The sequence below is a fragment of the Helianthus annuus genome, chromosome 9, assembly GCF_002127325.2.
Source record: "Helianthus annuus cultivar XRQ/B chromosome 9, HanXRQr2.0-SUNRISE, whole genome shotgun sequence".
Lineage (NCBI taxonomy): Eukaryota > Viridiplantae > Streptophyta > Magnoliopsida > Asterales > Asteraceae > Helianthus > Helianthus annuus.
In genome coordinates, this window is record NC_035441.2 from 170,704,818 (window position 1) to 170,719,329 (window position 14,512).

The following is a 14,512-nucleotide window of genomic DNA, read 5'->3' on the forward strand; positions in this document are numbered from 1 at the left end:
TAAGAGTACGAATACGAATGGAAATGAATATTGGTACCGGTTCCCATAATACCCGATACTGGTTCCGGTATTAGTTTGGTTCAACACGGTACATGTACGGTATCAGCATTCGCTATAGCTTACGACATTAAAACAGTTGTCTACTTTGAAGACAATTTCGTTTTTAAAAAAAAACACTTATGCTTGAATCTTGAGAAAAAAACAGTTAAACACATCTGCGTACTAACTTTTAATAAAGAATTAACAAACGAAAGTTATTGGAAAAAATCAAATTAAATGGGTCAAAGGATATTTTATTAGCCTGACGTGGGGGTGACATGGCGGGCTGTGGTTGGCTGGCTCAATGTAGGTTTTTTTTAATTTTCTTTGTAGTGTTTTAAAAATTCCACATGGCTAGCCACGCCCATCTAAGAGACGCCTCACCACACCCCTAGTTTTTGAGTATTAGCTTGTGGATCACACCCTCGACACGTGTCGAACAATGCCCCCAACCCAATCCCAGCTAAAGGGTAAAGTTCAAATTTGAAATCAAATATCTCAACAAAACCACCAGAAAGCCGGCATAGTTGAGTTTTAAGTGCTTGATCTAACATGTAGGTAATGTCAAATATCGATTTGATCTAACATGTAGGTAATGTCATTGGTTGAATTTTAGGTGCTTGCACTGAAAAAGTTGTTGTAAGAATCTATTAAATCGATGGTCTGCTGTTAAAATTGATATAAAGAAGCTAAATTGCAGGTCTGAAAGGAACAGAAGCTTCTGTTGGGCTACTGTTTAGGCGTTTGCTACTGTAAGTTAGAACACACATTGGGACTGTGTAATTCAACATTGATAAATTCATGTAACTTGAAAGTGCAGTAGGTTGGACATGTTGGAAATATATTAAATCATTCATAAATAAATTTAACTAATAACCTTGTTTTTTTTACTACTCGTTTGTTGGTTAATACACGTAGCATCTTTTTAGTTGTTCAAGTTTTTAATAAATAGTCTGTGGGAATTTTAGTATTGGTTATTAACTATGAGTTATATGTCTGATTACTATATTCTCCTTGATCTAAATACCAATTGGAGGATTTGTACAACCTTCTATTGACTATTAACTGATAATATATATAGTACAAAAAAAATTTAGTTAACTGAAATCCCATATCTCCACTCATGAGCCAATCTAAAAGATTTGGTTGAATTTTGTAGTAAATGTTTTGGAATAATAAGAGGTCTTATGAAATGTCTAGCAAGCTTTTGATTTAGGGTTCATTAGAATCTTAGTTCATTTTGTATCCGTTCAGATAGCGATTATTAAGGTTGTCACCTATTATTTGGAAGACGAATACGTGAAGTCTAAACTTGGGCATTTTAATTGAAGTGGGGAGAATTGAGTAAACTATGATATGATTATGTAAACTATGTGTTTGGTCGTCACAGAACTGAGATGATATGATTATGTAAACTATGAGCGTTTTTGAATTCTGTACATGAATGCTTTATGATTTGTTTGTATGTGCTTTTCTGCTCATGCATTTTTTGGTTATTTAAATTTCTTTATGATCGTGATCATCTCGTAATCTGTGTGAACGGACTTCTAGTAGTTAGATTATAGACAAAGCACACAGTTTGATAATTTTCTCTCGGCTTTGAAGTCGGGATTTGTATTCCTCTTAAGACTGCGGGGTATGGTGGGGCGGGGTTGGGCTTGGGTTGGGGCATTTGTTGACACGTGGTTTGGGGTGGCAGACATGGGGCGACCCACATTTAAACAGGGTATGGTGGGGCGGGGGTTGGGGGCGTGGGTTTGGTGGGCTTCGCTAAATCTGAGCCATTGATAGTTAAATCAACGGCTAGCCCAACGGCTTCTTTGGTTTGTCCAATTAGAGCCCGCCATGTCAGCTTGGCCAGACCGCCCCACGCCCGGCTTCAAACCCACGAAAAAGGGGCCACGCCCAAACCCATGCCCACCCGGGGTGGTGGCTTGGGCGTTTTCAGCCCACCCCCGCCCAAACCCCCGCCCCATACCCCGCAGTCTAAACTGCTAATATGAGGTTTCTGCGGTTTTGGAGATAAAACCACACAATACTAGTCATTCATTATATCTCTTATACAAAAACCAACTCCCACCGTTTCAGAAACCTTCAAAACCAACTCCCACCTTTTCAAGAACGTCATGCCGCCAAACAATAACTTCCGGTGACGCCATATGCGAACCAACCGTCGCATCTCTTCTCTGAGAACGGCCCGACACATATATAAATGGAAGAAACCCCACAAGAACAAGAACCCTAGAGATAGTGTTGAAGATTCGAATCTGCACAGAATTGGAGAAACAATTATTGCGTGAAGATTCAAAATTTATTCCATCGTTATGGTACGTGACAATATCCCTCTTTCAATTCTCATTGTTATCGCTCGCAAGAAACGGTTTCTCCCCTTTCTCTTTGTTGGTATCTTGAATGTAAATTCTGTATTTATAAGGATTGTAACTGTTATACTTCACTATCATCGGTCAAGGCCCAACAAATTAACCAGTATGTGCTCTTCGATTGATCTTTTGTTTTCCCATATATGTTTTCATCTATATGGCCCTAAATAATTGCTATACAGGTACACGAAATTGTAGTGTGGATTTATGGCTTAACCATAATCTTCTTTGTTCTAGATTGCCCAGTTGAAATTTGTATTCATTTTCTCATGTTAGGCTTATTATGTCTTCGTTTATGATGCATACCAAGCCTTTCACGATTTTCTGTTTTGAAAAAAAAAATGGAAATACGAGCCCACTTTTGCAATGTGTAATCGTCTCATCTTAAATAAGAAATTGTGTGTGTGGTAAATGGAATGATAATTGGTAAATGGTATGCTTCTGTCTCCAATTTGTAGTTTCCTTTTAACACCCTTACATATTTCTTTGCATTATCTACATTCAACACGGTTTGATAATTTCTTATATCCAAATTTAGGGATTTGATTTTGATAATGTTCTCATTATGATGCACATTATGTGATTATGTAGATGACTTAATCATGTGTATTTTCTAATGTGTGTGTGTGTCTTCTTATGTATATATACATGTATGTGTTGTTCAGATGTGTATATGTGTGATGTATCTATTATATATGTTTCAAACTAAATTTCTGATTTGTATATATGTATGTTTGTGTTTATATTTGTATATATGTATGATGTATGTGCTATGTATGTAGGAATCGGTAACTATTGGAACCAATGAATAACCAAACTGGACTATGTAGAATGTTCTGTTTCCATTTATTGAAATACACCTAAATGGATTTGTTGATTTAATCTAGATGAGTTGTTATAGTAGTTGCAAACAGTAAACATCCCCTCCCCCCCCCCCCTCCTATGATTGTCAATCAATCTCTGCTCATTTATAGCAATTCAAAAGACTCTATTTGGGTTATGTTTGATGGCTTTGATCTATATAGCAATTCAACCCATGCATTGAATTGTAAAAGAAGTTTGCCTAAGAGGGTTGAGACTTGAGAGTCTTTTGAATTCTATTTAAATGCAATATAATATTTCAGATCAATTTATTGAAAGAAGTTTACATTTTTTTTGTTGAATTCAACTTTACTAAAATTACAATTTATTTTTTAATAAAACTATTTGTTCATTATCAAGTTGAGGGAAAAGTACACTATTGGGGTTATTTTAGGTATATCAATATAGTACAGTTATAGTTTTTTTTTTCTTTTTCTGAAGTATCATTCGATTAGTTTTGTAAATCTGCATCATTCTACAGATTCTTTGATCAAGTTATTAGGGAGCTTGGTGATTTTTGCTACGTACAAACCTTTTGGGTAACCTCATTTTTTGATGAACAATATGAGGTATGAAGGAATAGGCCCAATGATGTTTGTCAAAGTGAACTAATGGGGGAATAGGCCCAATGATGTTTGTCAAAGTGAACTAATGGGCAGTGACTATAAATAAGGACTACCATATTATTAGGCTTATTAGCACAGGAATAGGCCCAGTTATGTTGGTGTATGTTTGGGACGCTGGACTTCTTATGGGAAATGGTTGTAAATAAGTGTTGTAGTGTCATTACCATCTACTCCTAATGTAAAGGCATAGTTATCAAAGGCGCGAAGCGCACTCTAGGCGCATAGGCACCGATTAGGGCCTAGGCGATAGGCGCAAAAAAGCGTGGGCCCGAGAAAAAAAAGCGCACTTAAAAGAAAAAAATTAAAAATATATTTCGTAATGAAAAATAATATTTTCTTCAAATAAATTAAGCAAAACTTGAATGTAACTCCAAAAAAAAAGAATATAAAAATAAAATAACAATAAAAATAAAATAAAATTTGCCTATTAAGAATTTACTTAATAAAAAAACATTATGTGTGTCGACTGTCTCCTAATTTACTTTCAACAAGAATGTGGGTCGTTCAAAAAAAAAACAATAATTGCCTATGAAGAGTTTAGGCAACACGAACTGAACAGTCCTGATATTAAGGACTGAATAATCTTGGTGATAATGTGATATACGAACTTAAGCTTACAGCCCTATAAATACTGCAGAAAAAGTGGAAATTACCAATTAAAAAAAAATAAAAAGCATGAAACAATAAATACGCATGGGATGAAATGTCTGCGCTATAATTACCTAGGAACCATAAGCGCATTTAATGCGAGTCGCCCAGAAAAAGCGCCTAGGCGCCAAAAGCGCTCGCTTTTGACAACTCTGTGTAAAGGTAATAATACTTCTTGAATCACAAATATAGTTACTGTTCCGATCGCACCATTAAATTATGTACCATTACAATGCTTATCTTTATTTTTCTTTTTGACTTTGCATATAATGAGCTATATAGCGTTAAGATTTTTAAAACATATTTTTTACACTTTGTTAGATCGATTCAAACATATGTTATAAAGTTATGCTTAGGTTAACGATTAAGTAAAACAATGTTGGTTAATTTGGATTGTGCCTAAAGTGTCAAATTTGAATCGGATTTTCGTATTTACATAAAGATACTTAAAATATTCATAATCAACATCTCGCCGCAACGCGCGAGGTGGCGTCAACTCGTTTTTTACAAATTTAAACATAACTAAATCAGAAAAAAAAAAAAAAAAAAAACATTGTAATAATGCACACAAGCACATTGCACATATATATAGTCCACCTCTTATTTTCTTCCTATATCCCTTTTGCTATTCCTTCATGAACCTTGTAACTGTTGTTGTAGTTGCCCATAGCTTCATTGTATCTTTAGATTATTAGAAGCCCTGGTGACAGTTTAAAAGCGGAATGAGAATGAGAGAAATTATTTTTATAAATTTTGTTATGCTTTTTTGGTATTGTCAAGCTGATGTCACATATGTAAGTAAAGCTGCCTATAGACTGGTTAATTTGATTTAAACATATGAGTTGTTTATAGATAGTTAATTTACAAGCTTCAACGACCACGTGCTCAAGTGAGCACATGCTTTTATGAGACGCCAATGACCTAGTTGACATTATAAACATGTTTACTTTTACATCTATAAAAATCATCTTTTGCTAACATTATATTGGTTTGCAAATCGTGTAGGCTGTAAGACAAAATGAAAATTTTTTAAAGTAAGAGATATCATGACATAAAGACCGTATTTAATCAACTTTGTGTTTAGGTCTTCAATCAATAGTTTTCTGTCTCCACTATTTTCTCTTTAAAAATGCAGTGTTCACCTTATCCAGTTATCCCTTTGGAAAGATCAGCACTCTTCTCTCTAAACAAGGTAGATATCACATTTTCAACGTTTTCTTAATCTTGTAGAAATCACCAATCTTTTTTAATTAAGGTAGAGATCACATGTAGCCACTCACAAGTACAAATAAGCGTTTGAATTTTGATAAAACTTCTTCTCTAGCTAATACATGATCTAATGGCATATCTAATACAGAAAGTGTCTTTGGGACACAAAGTCGATGGTATATCAACCGTGATCCTAAACCTAGTGTGCCCTAAATGTCTAAGGCTATATTTTTTTGTTGTTGACTTGAAAAGCAAAGTTTGACTTTGATTGACCCATACTTTACATAGCCATGCTTTTCTGCTTCAGTTCTTTCTTGATATGAATGTCTATATTGTATGTTTATACTTTATTGTCATGTAAATAATCAGAAAATTAATATGTAACTGTTAGTTTATGCCATCATAGCAACCGACCGACCTTTTTATAAAAAAAAAATAATAAAAAATAAAAAAAAAGATTTGTTAATGTTATTTAATAAGAGTTAAAGTGGCGACTGCCGTCCAAATGTATAACCAGGGAGAACTGTAATGATTTTAATTTTTAAGCTTAAGAGTAACAAAAAGTATTTCAGGAATATGATATGATGATGAAACAGTTGTGTCCAACATGTGTCCACCCTTGTTAAGACATGAGTCACTAGCTTATAGCCTTATATGATATATATATAGCATGCAGTCAGGGGCGCAACATATATTGTAGGGGTGGGAGAAGACGGCCGACCCCCTGAACTTTTCGCTCAGTAGTGGAAAGTATGTAGCTTTCATATAGAAATTTTTGGGTATAAACGTTTATAGAAATTTTGGGTATATACGTTTTCAACTCCCGGTCAGAAATCTCAAGCTTCGCCACTGCATGTATGCAGTTATATTAAGTATAACTATAAGTTTGGAGCATCTGCATGTGACCAAAAGAAGTAGGCTTAGACTACATGTGGTTTCTTTCAAAATTCAATTTCTATATATAAGACCTCTTATAGTTATTGACACATAAATGGACATGCCAATGTTTGAAACTCTACTATAGACACATCAAACGTTCTTAATTTTTATCATGATTGTGCTAACTTGTCTTCTATATGTAAAAACTTCACAGTTACATAAACATAAATGGAAAGACAATAAACTACCTCTTTCTATTTGTATGATCTCCCTCACAAGGGTATCATAATGCCTGTTCGAGTTGCATGTTTTGCCTTGGTGTCCATGGAGATGCCATTATAGAAACAAAATTAGAAATTTTGAAATCAAATAAAATGCCAAAAGGTTAAAAAAAAATGACTCGGTCAAAGGAGAAGACTGAGGCAAAGGGGATGGTATGCATTAGATTGCCATGCCTTCTCCCTATAAATAAGAAGAGAAAGATGCAAGTTGGAGTGAGTTGGAGAATAACATAACATTTTTTATTTTCAATATGTTATTTGGTACATTGGCTTTTTATCGCACTTACCTTAGCTTATGGTATTTAATCCCCGATTAAAAGCCTATCCATTAAGATAGAAGATAGATTGCTTATCTTTTGTTCGAAATTATTAAATATTCTGTAGATAACAAGTCAATAATGCATGCATTTGTGACATGGATTTAGGCAATGCATTTGTGACATAGATTATGCACTTACCATGGCTCCATTGAAGTAAATTGCATTTGAAGAGAATGCATTTCCCCAATAACGTTGTGTTTAAGGAGTTAATGGGATCCAAGTAATTAATATCTTCTTCTTTTTCTTTTTCGTTTGTTTTATATTTACACTACAAGAAATTACCACTTTTAGCGGCGACACTTTTAGCGGCGACATCTAAAAAGTCGCCGCTAAAAGTCTTAATCCGGGACAAGGGATTTAGAATTGATCTGGACCGTTCTTTACTGAACTAATCGAAGGGCTAGGGTTTATCCCTACATAAAACATGTGTAAAAAGGCTCACATCTGTTTTGGCGGCATTTTTCCCTCTTCCCTCCAAGATGAAATCTTCACACACCCCTGGAGGACAACCTTGAATCTGCCGGAGAGCCTCACCACCTTCAATCTGCCATAGCACCTCCATCTCGTCTTGCTGATTGTCCGACGCCCTTTGAAAACGGTACGAACATTTCAAATTTCTTTGTAATTTCAGTTGTTATGTTAGTAATTTGAGTAGATCTGTTGTTGATTTCATGATGTTTGACTGTTTTTTAGTCGAATACAAGTATGGTTAGGGTTGCAGGTCTTGGTGCGGGTTGGGTTGGGTTGGGCTTTTTTTCAGAACACAAGGGTTGGGTTAGGCTATTTATACATGGCAGTAGATGTATTTCCAGTAGGTACCTAAGAGAAGTTTAGATTAGGAGAAGTAGAGGTGCACAAATGGGGTTTTTGGCTCAAACTGGTTCAGTTGAAACCTTGTGGGGTTAGCTCAAAGAAAAAGTCAAAACCCGGTTTTTGGTGAAATAGGTTCGGGTTCTGCTCTGGCTTTTTAGGGGAAAGCCTCGTGTTTGACCGGTTTGAAATCGGGTACTGGTTTGGTTTGGTTTGGGTTTGACCGGCTTGAAATTGGGTAATGTTTTTTACCGAATCTGCGTGAAAACATAATGTTCATTTGATATATTGACATATTATAAAGAAGACAGTAATGAAATTGGCTAATGTTTTGACCGGTTTGTTTTGTTTTCATTTTTTCAACCTTTCATACTCATAGTCAATTAACCCGAACAAAAGTGATACTTTTTGAAACGTTTTTTTTTTTACCCAGCTCAGTTGCACTCAGAGCTGTTCCAAACCTAGTGTGATTCAATTCCATTTAACATGACATCCAACCCAATATACCCTTTTAAAACCACAAGGACCATCTATATAATTAGAACACTTTTTAGTTACAGGGACTGTTTTTGTAAATTTATTTGATAACCAGATCAACCAGTTGAGTTGGGACTATTTTTGTAAATTTATTATATAATACTTTTAGCGGTGACGATTGAATGTATTAGCGGCGACAAAACTCGCCGCTATTGCCAGAATTCTTTGTAGTGATCATAGCATGTTCATCAAAGTTAGGCCGTATATAATTGATTTCAGAAATTAACATGTAATGATTCCTATATAACTGATTCTAGAAATTAAGATTTTTAGATCCGCTTTTAATGTTTAGTATAACTGTAAAAGTCAACGATAGTAACTTTTTGGATGATTATCTGGGCTGTGCGAAAAACAACCGAATTTTTGTGAGATTCCTTTTTTTTAAACGGCTTGTGAGATTCTTTTAAAGGTCACGTTGGCATTTCACTTATAAGTTGAAGCCTTATTTCGTCTTCTTCTGCGCTGACCTTTACAAGACACACACATATATCAAGTCGTATAGTTATGAATTGAGTAAGAGTAACAAACATAGTTGTCAAAAGCGCAAAAGGCGCGCGCCTAGGCAATGTAAAGTGGATTAATCATTTATATATTACATCTACTTTTAGTTCTAAATCAGTCTATAAAAAATGTACATAATGCTTTAATATATGTAGTTCAATGACTAACAAGGTATTATTTTTAATTATAATAAGTTCATTAAACTAAGTGGTGTACAAGCCACTAATAGAAAATGTACAAGTTATTAACGTAACTTTAAAAAAAAAGTTTAATTTCTAGAATTTATTTATATTTAACATCTAAAATAAAAGATATGTCTTTGACTTTAATAATACAAAAAATTAAAAAATAAACTAATATAAATAGAATTTGATTATTAAAAATAAATGTAAGAAGCGATGGTGTATGGAATGCTAAGTATTGATAAATACGTTTTAGGGTTGGCAGGCAAATTAGTGTTTTCGAAATATTTATAGAAATCTAATGTGTTAGCTGACTCGATGTGTTTGTGAGTATATTTAACTCCTTACATTGATGATGGTCTAATATATGCTAAAATCTTAAATAATCATTTAATGCACCTTTGAAGTGATGATTGAGCTTTGGCCTTGGAGGTATTCTTTTAACTCTTCTAACTCTTTTTAACTTCACCTAATCCTATTCTTTTAGTGGTTTGAGTACAAAAAGGAAAACAAATTAAGACAATCTCTTAGGCCTTGGGGTATACTTTAACCCTCCTTAACTCCATCTACGCGTCACATCACTCATTTTCCCCCATTTCACTATGTCTTAATCCAAGGAAATGATTTAATCCCATTGGAGAAGGTTTAAATAAGAACGCTAAATATTGTGAGAAGCGTGTGAACGAATGAAAAAAAACACAAGAACTTAATCAAAAACAATTCAAATTCAAAAAAAAACTTTTTGCACTTATCATTATTATTCGGATACAATGTTAGAAATTAAATTTACGTGAGTTCATAAATAAAGAAAGTTTACACGTGTATAGATTTGTTATATTTACGCATGGTAAAAATCTAATAAGAGTGATTTTTAGAGGAGAAATGAACTATTTGATGTTGGAAATTCTTTTTTTGATGTATTTTAATTACAATGATGTTTGTATTAAAAAAATTGGTTTTGATTGGTTTTTTCATTCTGTCTCACGGTTCTCACAATATTTAGCGTCTCAAGATAACCATTCCCAACTTCATCTAACCCTATTTTTTAGTGGTTTTTTGTTTAAAAATAAAAGAATAATTAATTCATATCTTAACATCCGGTTAACATGTTAACAAATAATCCATTAAACACAAGGAGGGAGTGTTTTACAATGTTTGTTAACATGCCATGTCATTGTTAACATCCCAAATGTTAGAGTACATCTTATGGTCTTAACACTGTGTTAACATGTTAACAAATAATCTCTATAACGCCCCTTTATTAACACAAGGAGGGAATGGTGTGCAATGTCGGTCAACATGTCATGTCACCGTTAACGCCCCAAATGTTAGAGTACATCCAACGCCCATTTATTAACACAAGGAAGGAGTGGTGTGCAATGCCGGTCAACATATCATGTCACCGTTAACACCATAAATGTTAGAGTACATCCAAAGGCGTTATAAGGTAATTTTTTTCTTACTAAATGTACTTTACATTTTCCCTAAAATGGTTTTCTATCATATTATTCATATGCCAGTTGTTGGATGTTTACTAATTGATGCCATTTTAAGATTGGTTAACATTATATATACTCTTATGATAATTATATCTCAGGACAAACGTTCTATCTTCTCACAAACAAAAGAATATAGTCTGAGAAGCTAAAGAGAAAATAGAAAGGTTTTTTCAGATGTTAAAATAGTGAGTGCAAATGGAGGACTGCATAGGAGTGATATGAAGGTCAAGAATCTGAATAAAATACTCTAATTCTTTTTGATATTGCAAATCCTTATCATCTATAGGGATTTTAGGTATAAAGCTTCCCTAAAAGGTGAACTTTTTTTTTGCACTGTGACCCAGTGGTCCATGCAAACCATGGATTAATTAATCTGCTTGTGTCCATATACAAAATGTTTTTAAAGCCTGTAGTTTTGTAAGATAAGGAACCTGTTAAATAGTGACTTGTCATGGACCGAAGGATTCCCACACCACTAACTATTTTTAAGGACCATGTTATTCACACACCCATCATCTTATTTTCACACCCTACCCGCTTCAGAGTAATACTCAACACTTTGGTCAAAGCTTGGCGTTTGGGTGGTTTTTTTATTTTTTTTTAAATTTGATTTTAATTCAAAAACGCACCTATACTTGTCGAATTTTGACGTATTTTGTTATCACACGTCATTTTATGAAGTATATGGTCTATACGGCACGTTCCGGATAAGTTCGGTTACGTGTGTTGTCGTATTCCATGATTGCATGTGATTCTGTTTTGATTTCACTTCTAGTCCAACGTGTCGTTTGTATGTATACGTGTCCTACCGGATCAGTACTTGATGTATTGTTTCATTAAATGTCGTATTATGACGTGTAGTGTCACTATTGTTCCGTACTATCGCGTATTTTGGTCGTACGGGTCATGTCGGTGACATCCGGTATCGTGACGTCTATTGTCTATAAGTGTCGTATTAGTGCATAGATTGATTATTATGGCGTATTATATTCCTATTGGTCGTATTATGGCGTATTTTGGCCGTATGGGTCGTGTCGGTGACATTCGATGTTCGGGTTGGCATGACACATGACAAGTGATTCTGTTTTGATTTCACTTATAGTCCAACGTGCCGTTTTGTATGTATACGCGTCCTAACGGATCATTATCCTTTGATACACATTCATCCGATCCCTGTTTTGATTTTTTTTATATTTCCATCCAAATCATAAAACCAGTTAAAATGTATGGTTAACCCAGGGACGATTTTGGCAATTTACCCATTTATTTTTCTTTAATTCGTTTTTTAATTTTCTTTTTTTTCCTTTAAATAAAAACCAATAACAAAATTACAATTATTACAATTATAATATATAAACATATACACACACGTTTATATGTATACACACACAGAGGGAAAAAATGGAGATCGGTGGAACCAGCCACCACTTAAGCGACGACGCGACTACGGCCACCACGACGGTGGTGGAGGCGGTACGCTGTGGACACATCGAAGCATGGTATAAGGTCAAACGCTGCTCTATGGCCAATGAATCATGGATGAAATGTCCACCGTCGACAAACACAACCGCAACCACTTGATGAGGTTCCTCAGCTTCATTCGACAAGTATAGGTGCGTTTATTACCAAAGGATAATGTACACACCCACGGACCTTAATGTTTTCCCAAATGTTCAAGATGTAGGTTAAGTATGTATAATTCTAATCTGATTAAATCAGTTATAAACCAAAAGTGTGTTTGTGATTGTTATTGTTCAAAAGATGCGCTTCTATCATGTGTCATGCCAACCCAAACACCGAATGTCACCGACACAACCCGTACGGGCAAAATACGCCATAATACAACCAATAGAAACATACTACGCCATAACAATCAATCTACACACTAATACAACACTTACAGACAATAAATGTCACGATACCGGATGTCACCGACATGACCAATACGGCCAAAATAAGCGATAGTACAGAACAATAGCGACAATACACGTCATAATACGACATTTAATGAAAAAATACGTCAAGTACTGATCCGGTTGGATGCGTATACATACAAAACGACACGTTGGACTACAAGTGAAATCAAAACAGAATCACATGGAATACGGCAACACACGTAACCAAACTTATCCGGAACGTGCCGTATAGACCATACACTTCATAAAATGACGTGTAATAACAAAATACGTTAAAATTCGACAACTATAGGTGCGTTTTTGAATTAAAATCAAATTTAAAACAAATCAAAAAACCACCCAAACGTCGAGCTTTGACCAAAGCGTTGTGTATTACCCTGAAGCGCTGAGCTTTGGCCAAAACTCAGCAAGCATATAGGTCCGGTCAACCAGACAAAGACTGACACCCGTCAGTCTTTGTCTAGTTGACCAAACCTATGTGTTGAGCTTTTAGCGCTTTAGGGTATCAAAATAGACAAAAGGAATGTAGGAATAGATGAGGCCATTTTTGGAATCAAAAACGTGTAGTCCGGACACGTTAACCGGCCCACCACCATCGCCCCGATGATTGGTGAGGGTGTCCCCCCATTAGTCCCCCTCCCCCCCGGTCAGAGACTAAGGTTTAGGGGTGAGAGGGCAGGAGCTAACCCAAGTGGGTAAAGCGGAGTAGTCCGGAATCGAACCGCCGTAGTATGGAAGCAAACATTTCCCCCACTTTAGCCACTGGGCTGCACCCCTGAGGGCAGATGAGGCCATTTTTAAAAGCCAAAATTACATCTTCTTAACCACACTAAAAAGGAATTAAAGAAAAAAGGTCTCGAATTCCGCTGTGAATGAGAGTTGACTAGTTGAGGACTTTATTAAAATAGTGACTTGTCATGGACTGAAATGTATGCCCGTCATCATGAGTAAATTGGCATGACTTATATCAAGAGTGTTAAGTTGACTAGTTGAGGACTTTATTAAAATAGACGACCGTAACGAATAACAGAAATTGTGTGACGTATGATGTATTATTGATAAACTATTAGTATTTATTAGAAGGGCCAATGTTTTAAAAACCGGTTTTTAACTCATACCGGATTGAGCTAAAAAAATGGTTCAACCGGTTAAAGCAGGTGGTTCAACCAGGTTGCCTAATTAACTATATATTTTGTACATTAAGTAATGTGTACATTAATAATACAAGTATAAAAAACACCATCAAGCTAATAATTCAACTGTTTTATATACTAAAAAGGAATGGGCAGAAGGGTTGTTTCAGTTTCGAACGTGTATCCACAACAAATGCACTTTCATCAGCCACTAAGATTAAGCCACCAACACCCCGTCATCTCTAGTTCTCTTCCGACCCAGTAATAACAATTCAGAAATACTGAAATGCCATTACCATCTCTTACTTAAAAAGTAACAACAATTCAAAGAAAAAGATAAGAAAAGTTACCGATGAAAATGAAATCGAAAGCATGATGAAAATGAACCGCTGAAGATGGACAGGATGTCGTAGATGAGCAGGTGATGAACCGTAAGAGATGAAGTAATGATGCTTTTGAATTTTGGTTATTTTTACGTCTAAGAGGGAAGCCAAAACGGTTTATGGTTAAAGTTGAGGATGGACCATTAAAAACCAACCAAAGTTCCAAACCCAAAAAAATACATTGGGCCGGTACCGGTATTATGGTTCAAACCGATATACCGGGTTTTACCGCCGGTATAACTCTTATGCCGTTTCGTACCAGATTTACATCCGAGACCGGTAATACCGGCCGGTATTTATCTGTTTT

The 14,512-nt window shown here is 35.2% G+C and overlaps 3 long non-coding RNA genes across 3 annotated transcripts; 2 read left to right on the top strand and 1 right to left on the bottom strand.

Moving 5' to 3' along the window:
* The first annotated feature begins 2,075 nt into the window (after window positions 1-2,075).
* LOC110879569 lies at window positions 2,076-4,077 on the top strand. The gene is made up of 2 exons (XR_002558756.2): window positions 2,076-2,366; window positions 3,763-4,077. It is a non-coding gene; the product is annotated as an uncharacterized LOC110879569 (long non-coding RNA).
* Window positions 4,078-4,957: 880 nt separating this feature from the next.
* Window positions 4,958-7,029, bottom strand: LOC110879568. Its single transcript, XR_002558755.2, has 2 exons — window positions 6,892-7,029; window positions 4,958-5,255 (listed from the first exon to the last, which is right to left on the bottom strand). It is a non-coding gene; the product is annotated as an uncharacterized LOC110879568 (long non-coding RNA).
* Window positions 7,030-7,214: 185 nt separating this feature from the next.
* Window positions 7,215-11,036, top strand: LOC110879570. Its single transcript, XR_002558757.2, has 3 exons — window positions 7,215-7,842; window positions 10,546-10,721; window positions 10,872-11,036. It is a non-coding gene; the product is annotated as an uncharacterized LOC110879570 (long non-coding RNA).
* Window positions 11,037-14,512: the final 3,476 nt, after the last annotated feature.